General features: G+C 39.0%; 2 pseudogenes; one reads left to right on the forward strand and one right to left on the reverse strand.

The window, feature by feature from the left end:
* Positions 1 to 1,131: 1,131 nt before the first annotated feature.
* LOC134376156 (ferritin light chain-like) lies at positions 1,132 to 5,016 on the reverse strand (annotated as a pseudogene).
* Positions 5,017 to 5,261: 245 nt separating this feature from the next.
* On the forward strand, positions 5,262 to 8,679 carry LOC134376157 (tripartite motif-containing protein 51-like; annotated as a pseudogene).
* Positions 8,680 to 9,731: the final 1,052 nt, after the last annotated feature.

The following is a 9,731-nucleotide window of genomic DNA, read 5'->3' on the forward strand; positions in this document are numbered from 1 at the left end:
CTTCAAAGAGTCTAATAAAAGGACCTATGAGAGACAAGTTCATTTTTCTCCAGAGAAGAACTGCACCTAGAGTTGGCCGCACTGTGGAGTTTTGTGAAAGTTACTATTGCGTCAAGTGAGCTCCTGATCTTATGCTGTACTTAACAGATGTTTTGGAAGAATCAGTGCAGAAATCATTAATTGAACCTGGGGTAAGCTTATCTATCAAGCCTACTATCAAGGAAATTTCTTCTATTGTTATTTAAAAACTAATAATCTTGTGTACTACAAATGTCCTACTATCCTAAATTTACTAAATTATACCAGTTGTAACTCATATTCCTACTAAGCATTTTATGGATTATTAGGATATTAATTGTTTCTATTTTGTATATTCTGTGGTTGTTTAATATATTGTTAGGGCTCAGAAGATAGTTATCAAAATCATGTAATTTTACAGCAAAGTCTCTAAAATATTCAGAGTTTGCTGCTATAGGTATGTATGTATAGTGAATACATAGAGTTCATGTTAATACATATACACACATATGTAATTAGTATATTAATATTGGTACTTTGAATTTACTAAGAAGACGTTATTGTTGAATATTCTAAATGCTTCCCTTCATAATCTTCAGCTTTTAGGCTTGATTTTAATTTCTTTCTTTCTATTTTTTTTTTTCCTGCAAAAAGCTTTATTTCCATTTGGTCCAAGGCTTAGGAAAGGGCTGCTCCAGGGTGGTTAAAAAGCTGCCTAGTGGCTGGAAGGTGAGGCCCAGGCAGGAGCCTTGATACCAGAAGACGCAGAAAGACCCCTCAAAGGCTGTTGGGCTCTGGAGGCTTGTCGAGCTCGGACTGGGTCTGGAGCTCACAGACTTCTCCTGTGCATTCACAGACTGGGTCACAAACCCTTCACTCACAGGTCTCTGAACTAGGTGATCAGCAAAAACAGTTGTTGGAGCCATAGGATGGAGTACATGGCTGCGCAGGGCAGACACCTGAGGCAGTCAACACCAGCCAGGTGGCACTCAGCACATGTGCACACTAACTCCACCCACACACAACTTGCTTACAAAGAATGCCCAGCACCACCCCCAACCAGACCTAAGGCAAGGGGCCTGATGAAATTATTCCATTGTCCCAACAAGGCTCCTAGTCGTGCTTCAGGGAGAGCCTTTCAAAGAGATACTCACCCAGCCAGGCGTTGGGGCCGACCTGCCTATAGAGATTCGTCAGGTGGTCACCTGTCTTCTTGATGAGTTTCACTTCCTCAACTAGGAAGTGGCTCTCCAGGAAGTCACAGAGATGGGGTCTCTGCAGGCAGAACCCAGGACATGAAGATCCAAAAGGGCCTGATTGAGGTTCTTCTCCGGGGCTATGGTGGCTTCCATGGCATCCAGGGTTTTATCCTCTCATCTTCGGACGGCTCTGCATGTCCTGGAGGAGGGCACGGGCCACCGCGCTGGTTTTGCATCTTTAAAAGATGCTCGTCACCTTCCCGCTTCTCCTGAGTCAACTCGCAGGATAAGTAGCCCACGCCCCCCAGAACCACATCTTCACAGTGAAAACACAAGCCCAGAGAGAGGTGGGTGTGGGAGGCCCCAGATGCAGATAGATCAGGCGGTTGACTGCGGCCTCCACCTTGGTGGAATAATTGTGACGAATCTGGGAGCTGGTGATTGGTCGTCAATAAGGAGCTCACCACAAAAAATGCTCTTCATTAGTCCCTGAAGCAGGAGGTGGCCAAGAACATGGTGCCAGAGGTTGTGAATGAAAGAGGAGATTGGAGGGCAGTCCGAAGCTGGGAGAGAGGAAGCAGCACCCCGGTCTGTTCCGTCCAAGCTCTGCTGAAGCAGGAGACATCTGCAGGACCGCTGGGTGGACTGATTTTAAATTCCTAAAATAATAATGAGAAATGTAGAACAGTGACTAGAAGGGAAATCGGGAGATTCCCGAAATATCCTAATTTAGAAATCAGAACCTGATTGTTAGACCAAATAAATTGTTACTTTAAGGAATAATTTTATGTGTGTGGCACGTTGTCATTAGATTTGAGATTTTCCTTTTATTAAACTATTAATAAGTTCCTGACAATGACTCTGGCCTGTCAAATCTAATTGTAATTCTAAGATTCTTGGTTCTTTCATTAAATTCTTCAGTGTTATTAAAGAAAGGACAGTAAAGTTGACTATGTAGAACTGCCAAAATAAATATTGCAGCTGAAATGTGATTATATATATTTCATATTAAAATAAATAAATAAACTCTTTTAAAACAAATTTAGAGGGATGTGTTACTTAAACTCTCTGCCTCAATTTTTCTGCCAGGAAGCAGAATTATAATACTTTATAGTACCCACCAGTTAGGGTTGTGATAAAAATATATGTTCATTAAAAAAAAATTTAAAAAGTCAGTTCAGAGTTTGTATTGCACCGGGCAGAAGTTAATTTAATCCCCAGGAAGATAAATGACCCCAATTTCTATCTTTTTTTTTTTTATTTGAATGAACCTAGATTGGTTTGATTTGTATTCTGTTTTGTTTTGTTTGTGTTTTAAGGAGCTGTGCTTCTGTGTTCCTCTCTCTAAGGACATTTTATAGAACCCTCTGACCGTCTTCTTCTCATATTTCATTGGCCAAAATAGAGATTCTCACTCACTCCCGAATCTATTATCACTTATTGGAAAGAATAATGGGGACAGTTATGACTGTTTTAGAGCAATTAGGACCACAACCCAAATCCTATATCCACATCCAAGAAATCAATACTTGAACAAATGTGAATTCTGTTAGGGAGTGACAACTTGGAGTGGAAGGGGTGGTAAGTTTTGTAGTCAGAGTAAGGTCTGCTATAAAGCTGACAGCTCTCCTTGTGCCTCAGTTTTTCATTTATGTCCTAGAATAAATAGAGCGTATCCTGCTTTAAGGAGCATTTTTTAAGAAAAGAGGGTATAGCCATCACTATGCACACAGAACTTCAGAAACTTCTCGCCAACCCAGGCCCAGAAATGACCTGTTACTTCTTTCTCAGAAACATGGATCCCAGAATCTTGCATTCTTCCAGAAGGGCCTCACATGCTCCATCTGCATGAAGTACTTCATTGACTTAGTCACCATGGGCTGTGGGTGCAGCTTTTGCAGGCCATGTCTCTACCTCTGCTGGCAAGACATCTCAGTTCCTGCTCACTGTTGTGAATGCAAGAGATCAGCATAGCAGAGAGACTTAAAACCAATATTCATATGAAGAAACTGGGTTCCCTTGCCAGAAAAGCCAGTCTCTGGCAATTCCTGAGTTTTGAGGAACATATGTGTAAGACCCACAAGGAGATAAAGGAGATCTTCTGTGAAGAGGACAAAAATCTACACTATTTGCCCTCCTGTCAATCTCAGGAGCACAAGATTCACAGACACTGTATCTTAGTAGGCTGCTGAGGAACACAGGGCAAGTGATGCCTCCGAAGATCCATTTCTGTAAAGGACAAATAAAATTCCTGTGGGTCGGTTTCCTTGGGTATCAGAGGACTCTATTAGTGTAGTCCTTTCAGAATGTCTGTTCTGGAGTTCCTTTGCCTCAAGCCTCCCAGATAGGACGAACATCTGAAGTAAATAAGGGAAACATTAAAACCTCTTTATTTTCAATGGGGCTGGTTTTTCTCTCATTCTGGACCCCCTCCATATGTTAGGGTATGAATGTTACATTATTCTTTTCAATGGCACTCCAATTCATGGTTATTTTGCTGGAGAAGCCTATGAAGAAAAATGTACTCTTTATGGCAAAAAGCTTGTGAAAATCACAGAAACCTGCATATGGAAACTACCACAACCAGATCTTAGGAGGCTAGTGCTGAATTTCTAGCTAAGCCACAGTTATCACCGAAAGCATGCTAGTTTATTCCCAGGTAAAGCAACACGGTACTTATACACCAACAACTACATGAGGCATCAGACAGACTGTCATATATGCTGGGATGGGTTAAATGTTGGGTATAGGAGATATTTGGGAGGCATCGAAGATTCCAGTGAAACTTCAAAGGCAGGGTAAGGATTGATCTGAATGCTGGTGAACAAACAGCATTTGGAAATGGATGAAAAATCTCAGGCAGAGGGAGCAGTGGCTCAAATCTAAGGACACCCTGAAATTAAGCAATTATAATTGAATAACATATCATGTGTGGTGGGGGAATATGATGAGAGATGTGGTTTTGTATGTTGAGGGGTACATGTAAACATGCCATAATATGGAAATGGATATATAAATATAAGGAGAACTCTGAGTACTTGAAAAGAATTTTAAAAATAAGTGATTTTTTCTTTGTAGATGGTTATCTTGAGGATGTGATAATTTAAATGAATATTAATTAAAAATATTTTATGAGCACCAAGACTATGCCAACTGTTAACCTAGAAAATGTAACAGTAAACAAGACAGAAAATATCCTTGCCCTAACAAGGTTAAATAAAGGCAAATGGTCAATATGTAAATAAGAAAAATATATGATATGTTAGAGCATGATACGTTTCTTGAAGAATAATAAAGGAGGGGAGTTGACAAAAAGTACAGAAGAGTAGGTCATGGAAATGCGTGTTGAGTTTTAGATGGGGGGTCAGAAAAGTTCTCATTAGAAAATTCACATTGAAACAAAGTCCTGAAGAGAAAGGCAATCATGAGCATGTACACAGCGGGAGAATTCTAGGTGGCAAAGAGAGCCCGTGCAATGTTATTGCATTTGGGAACATGAGTAGGAAGGTGGTTTAAGGAACCACCGTGAGGTCTATGTGGCAGAATGGAGTAACAGTAGAATTGAAGGAAAGGAGATCAGAGAGATAATGGAGGTGAGATGGTAAATGAAGCCTTAATAGAACAGGTTTGCCTGGAGGAAATGCATGGAAAGGAACAGGCTAGTCTGAGGTCACCACATATAAAATGGTTTAAAGTACCTTGCCCCAAATCTCAGAAAAAGGGCTAAATAATAGATTCCAGTCCAGATGCTATAGCTGTAAAATCCATCTATCAAGCGTGAACTGGGTTTCCTTTCCATACATAGGGGTTGCAAGTAAGAAATGAAGTTAATTTTTCTTTATGACTGTCTTAGAAAACACTTTATCATGAATTAAGTGACTGTAATTGGTTGGATAAAACTATGTTTATCCTAATGCAAAAAAAATTGGAATAAAATTTTTTTGGAGGGTTAAAAATAATTGATACAAAACAGAATCAATGAGATTCCGTAGGAGATGGAGAAATAGGTTGATGGTTTGACTAACCCAGTGTCATTGCAGGGTTATGAGTTTAAGGAGAGAAGCAACCACAGCTGAACGTCAGAAGATGCCTGCAATTCTTCATGAAGAGGAGAAACATCAGTTAGAGAGACTATGAAAGGAGGGCAAGGACATTTTTTAACAACTCAAGGAAAGTAAATTCAGAATGGCTCCAAAGAGGGAGATATTAAGGACATATGAGGAACTGAAGGAAACAGATATGGAGCTGTTCCAGGTAATGACTGACAAATGGGGTATCAGGATGTTGAACATTCATGTGAAGTTATTTTTCTGTCTCAACTGAAATCCATCCCCTATTCTATTTTCATCATTTGTTTCCAAAAACATCGTTCTAAAACTGCAGCTACTTAGTTTCAAGGACATTGCCTCTCTAAGGGATTCTACAAACCAGAGATCCCTCCTACTTTATCCATGAACAACAGAATTTTGTAGAATGGTTAAGGTAACATCCTCAAGAAATACTTCCCACCTAAAAATTAATAATATATTTTGACTTTTTGAAAATTTGAAAAAGAATAAGCTGTTTATTGACATTTAGGTTAACTCATGGACATAGAAAGATGGAGCAATTTGGGAATCTAGGCTTGCATTACTATCATTTTGGGGTATACCAACTTTGGAATTAGTTAGGGCCTGGGAACGATGGCTGATTAACTTATTCATAGTTATAGCAGAGCACAGAGACTCCCCAGGCCTCCTCCCCCTTTTCTCACACTGAGAATGTCTTCAAAAATCAGATTTTACCAGGACATTAATTTATGACAGTAGGGTAGACTGATTTTCTTGTTGTTGTTGTTGTTTGTTGTTGTTGTTGTTGTTGTTGTTGTTGTTGTTGTTGTTAGGACATAGAAAATGCTTCCCAGGAAGAAAGACAGTGGGGAAATAATAACTTCTGAAACCATTTCACAATCTTACCCCAGACCTAGTGGAAGAGGTATCTTGTGAAAAGCACTGTTTCCATTTTTCTTCTCACGGGCTTTTGGAGACATAATGCACAGGTGAGTGTGTACCTGGATTCCAGCAGATGATCTTTCAGAGTTTCCCCAAATATCAGGCAGGATCTACTAAAGTGATGGCATAATTTATTGGGATATTAATTCAATATCTGCCTGGATCTACTTTTCCCCTCTCCCATCCAGGTATACATCTTTTTAGTGTCATGCTGAGTGATTTTATTTGGCAGGTTTAATACAAATGTTGCAAAAACAAACAAACAAAATGATAAAAAATTGTCCCTTCATTCCTGACTTTTTTTAGTTCTCCAAAGCCTACACGTATGAAGGAGGACCGCTGAGTTTTGTAGGTGGTGAAAAAGTCAAATACCTCACAGAGGTTGCCAGCAGATGCTGGGGAGAAAGGGAGAGAGAGAAAGAGAGTATCCCAACAGACTCTATATGCACAAGTTTTGAAAAATAGATGAAACAAACCCTTAAGGTGTTAACAGCTGTGTTTTCCTCTAGGAAAGCTCTGCTTTAGGAAGCAGATCTCCCTGTCTGGAGAAGTTCCGCAATTTCTACCCTGTGAAGATAGCAACAGACACACCAGTCTTCAGAGAACCCCTCATTTCCAGATGGAGATTTCAGCGAAGTTTGCTAATGGACACCAGAATTTCATTCCTGAATATGCTCAAGGGCATAAGAGACTAAGGATCTTTACAGATTTCTGGGCAATAGCAGGAGCAATTAGACTAAATGCTGACATTTTAGCAATATACTTAAAAATTCAGGAATTGTGAATAAGAATTTGACAAGGTGGTAATTTTTAAATTTCAAAATTAGTGCATTAAAAGTATTCTGATGAAGTCTCTTATATATAAGAATAATATTTTTTATGGCTGCCCTGCATCTTTGTCCTTGCAGGAGTACATGAGTGCTGGTGCACACGCCCCAACCTTTGCATCCAGAGATCAGTGTGGGGCCTATCACTGGACTGATGGACGGGCTCAACCACTTCCAAGGTGAGTGTCAACCCATTGGCTGTATTCCCGTGATCTAGTATTTATTGTTAGGAGCCCGTGAGAAATATTTTCCCCTTTGTTAATGGTTTTAGATATTTTCAGAAATGAATCATATAACTATGCAATCCTTTAACTGAGTATGTCCTTACAGGCAGATTTACAATATCAAGAGTTAATGATAGTGCAAAACATAAATATGACCCAGGTTCATATGTAGTGAGTCATACAGTTAGTAAAAGGAATGACACATAGAAAATGAAAATTTTAATAAATGGATCAGTGATCAGATTTCAGCTTAATTTCTCACTGTTACATACAAAATTATACATTTATTCAGTATATTTAATTTTGAATTGTTAAGCAATTTTGGGGGGATATATAGCTTGCTAGAGCTTGTTTGTTTTTAATTTTTTTCACAGTGGATAGATTGTATTCATATAATGTAAAAAATATGAGTTACAATGTAAAAACGTAAAAGGAATTTCTTATAGACTAAAGTAGTAATAAAAACAAAAATAATTTCAGCTTACAATATAAAAAGCTGCATGTTATATTTAAAAATGCACATATGGACATATAGATTTTCTTCCAGTTCCCTTAGAGGTTCTTAGATAAGGGAATATCTTCACATCTCATTCAAAATGATGACACTATTACTTAGAAATAAGAAATGTCTTTCTGATACTAACCTGTATAACTAAAAAGAAAGTTCAGGAGATAATCTACTGGCTATTTTGATTTGAAAACTGAATTGAAAGAGATTGATTTTACATTTGACTCTCAATATTTGAATTCTCAAAAATTTTCAATATTTTTGGTTAGGGATTTGTTTGCTCTGTAGATGTTTTCATCATCCCTATAATTTATTAGATATTACAACCTAAGCTATTCTCACTGTTGTAACCTTATATTTTTCAGGAAATTAACCTTTTGGTAGAACAACTTTTATCTCAGGGCTTTAAATTTTCATTATTTACATATATGTCTATGTATGCTTTTTCTTTTTTGAGTGGATGTTTCTCTGGATCCTCAAAGAGTCAATAGTCAAGTCCTCCTATATGGAGAGTTGAGAAGGACTAGTGTTGGATGTGATCCTCATGATGCATCCTATATCTCTCCAAAACCTGGATGTTTTCTTGCGTGGGGTGTGCAGACTTTTACCTCTGGCAGACATTACTGGGAGGTGGATGTGGGGGACTCTTGGAATTTGTCTTTTGGTGTCTGTAATGATTATTAGAAAGAGAAGAATAGTTATGATAAGATAGACGAGAAGGAGGGATTCTTTCTTCTTGGATGTGTTAAGGAGGACATTCACTGCAATGTCTTTTCCATCTCCCCATTTTTATGGCATTATGTGCCAAGGGTGATTGATCTAATAGGAGTATTCATGGATTATGAAGGTAGAACTGTGAGCTTTATTAATGTTGCTAAAATTTCCCTTATATACAGCATCCCTTTTTGCTAGAAAGCTGGTAGAGCAATATTTTGGGGTGTGTCTACGAGGGTGTTTCCAGAAGACATTAGCACGTGGGCCTGAATGAACTAGGTGGGAAAGATGTGCTTTCGAGATGAGTGGGCACCATCCAATCTGCTGGAGACCCTGAGAGGGAAAAAAAAAAAAAAACAGAGGAAAAGATGAATCTTTCTTTATCTGCAAGAAATGGGATACATTCAGCTCTTCTGTCTGTGAACATCAGAACTCAAGACTCTTCAGCTCTTGTGTTCTAGCATTTAAACCAACGGCACCATTGGCTTCCTTTGTTCTGAAGCTTTCACACTTCAACTGAGCCACGCTAAAGGGCATCCAGTTTGCAGATGGCCTATCGTGGGACTCCTCAGCCTTCACAATCCTGTGAGCCAATTCCCCTACTAAATCCACTGCCATATATTTATTACAGACATATACTTTTGTTTCTGTCTCTCTGGAGAACCCTGAATAATACACCAGGTGCTGTCTTCATGTAACACTGCCATTCTGGGAAAAGCCACATGGTCTCCTGGTCCTTCTGATGGTTTATGAAGCCCAGGATAACTCAGGGCAGCTGCTTTTTCCAACACTTCCTCTCACCTCACCACCAGCACGGTATACTTATAGTGGAAATTGAAGGCCCATATTTCCACATTGCACCATCCAATTTGGTATAATTTTTGTGTTTTAGGTTCTTTTTGTTTGTGCATCTACAAATCATATTTAGTAAATACTGGGCAAAATCATTTTTGATATTAATCTGCATAAAAAAGGGAAGTTCTCAAAAAGGCCACCCAAATGAGAAGAAGCCTTGTGGAGGATGCAGAGGGAAAAGCTTTCTCTGTGACACACAGGATATGGATGGAGGGCTCTGCCTGGTCTGCTCTTATGTGGTTGTTGCCGAACATGGGGTATTCCTTAGAGTGCAGCCTCAAGTCAGGATACTGCAGAAAAGCATGTGCTGAAGGTGAGGAAAATGAAATTTCTAAACCAGATTATTGAAGCATTGTTCATTCTTGGCTTCTGCCAACCACCCAGAACTTTTCCCA

This window comes from Cynocephalus volans, chromosome 4, assembly GCF_027409185.1.
Source record: "Cynocephalus volans isolate mCynVol1 chromosome 4, mCynVol1.pri, whole genome shotgun sequence".
NCBI classification, from domain to species: domain Eukaryota; kingdom Metazoa; phylum Chordata; class Mammalia; order Dermoptera; family Cynocephalidae; genus Cynocephalus; species Cynocephalus volans.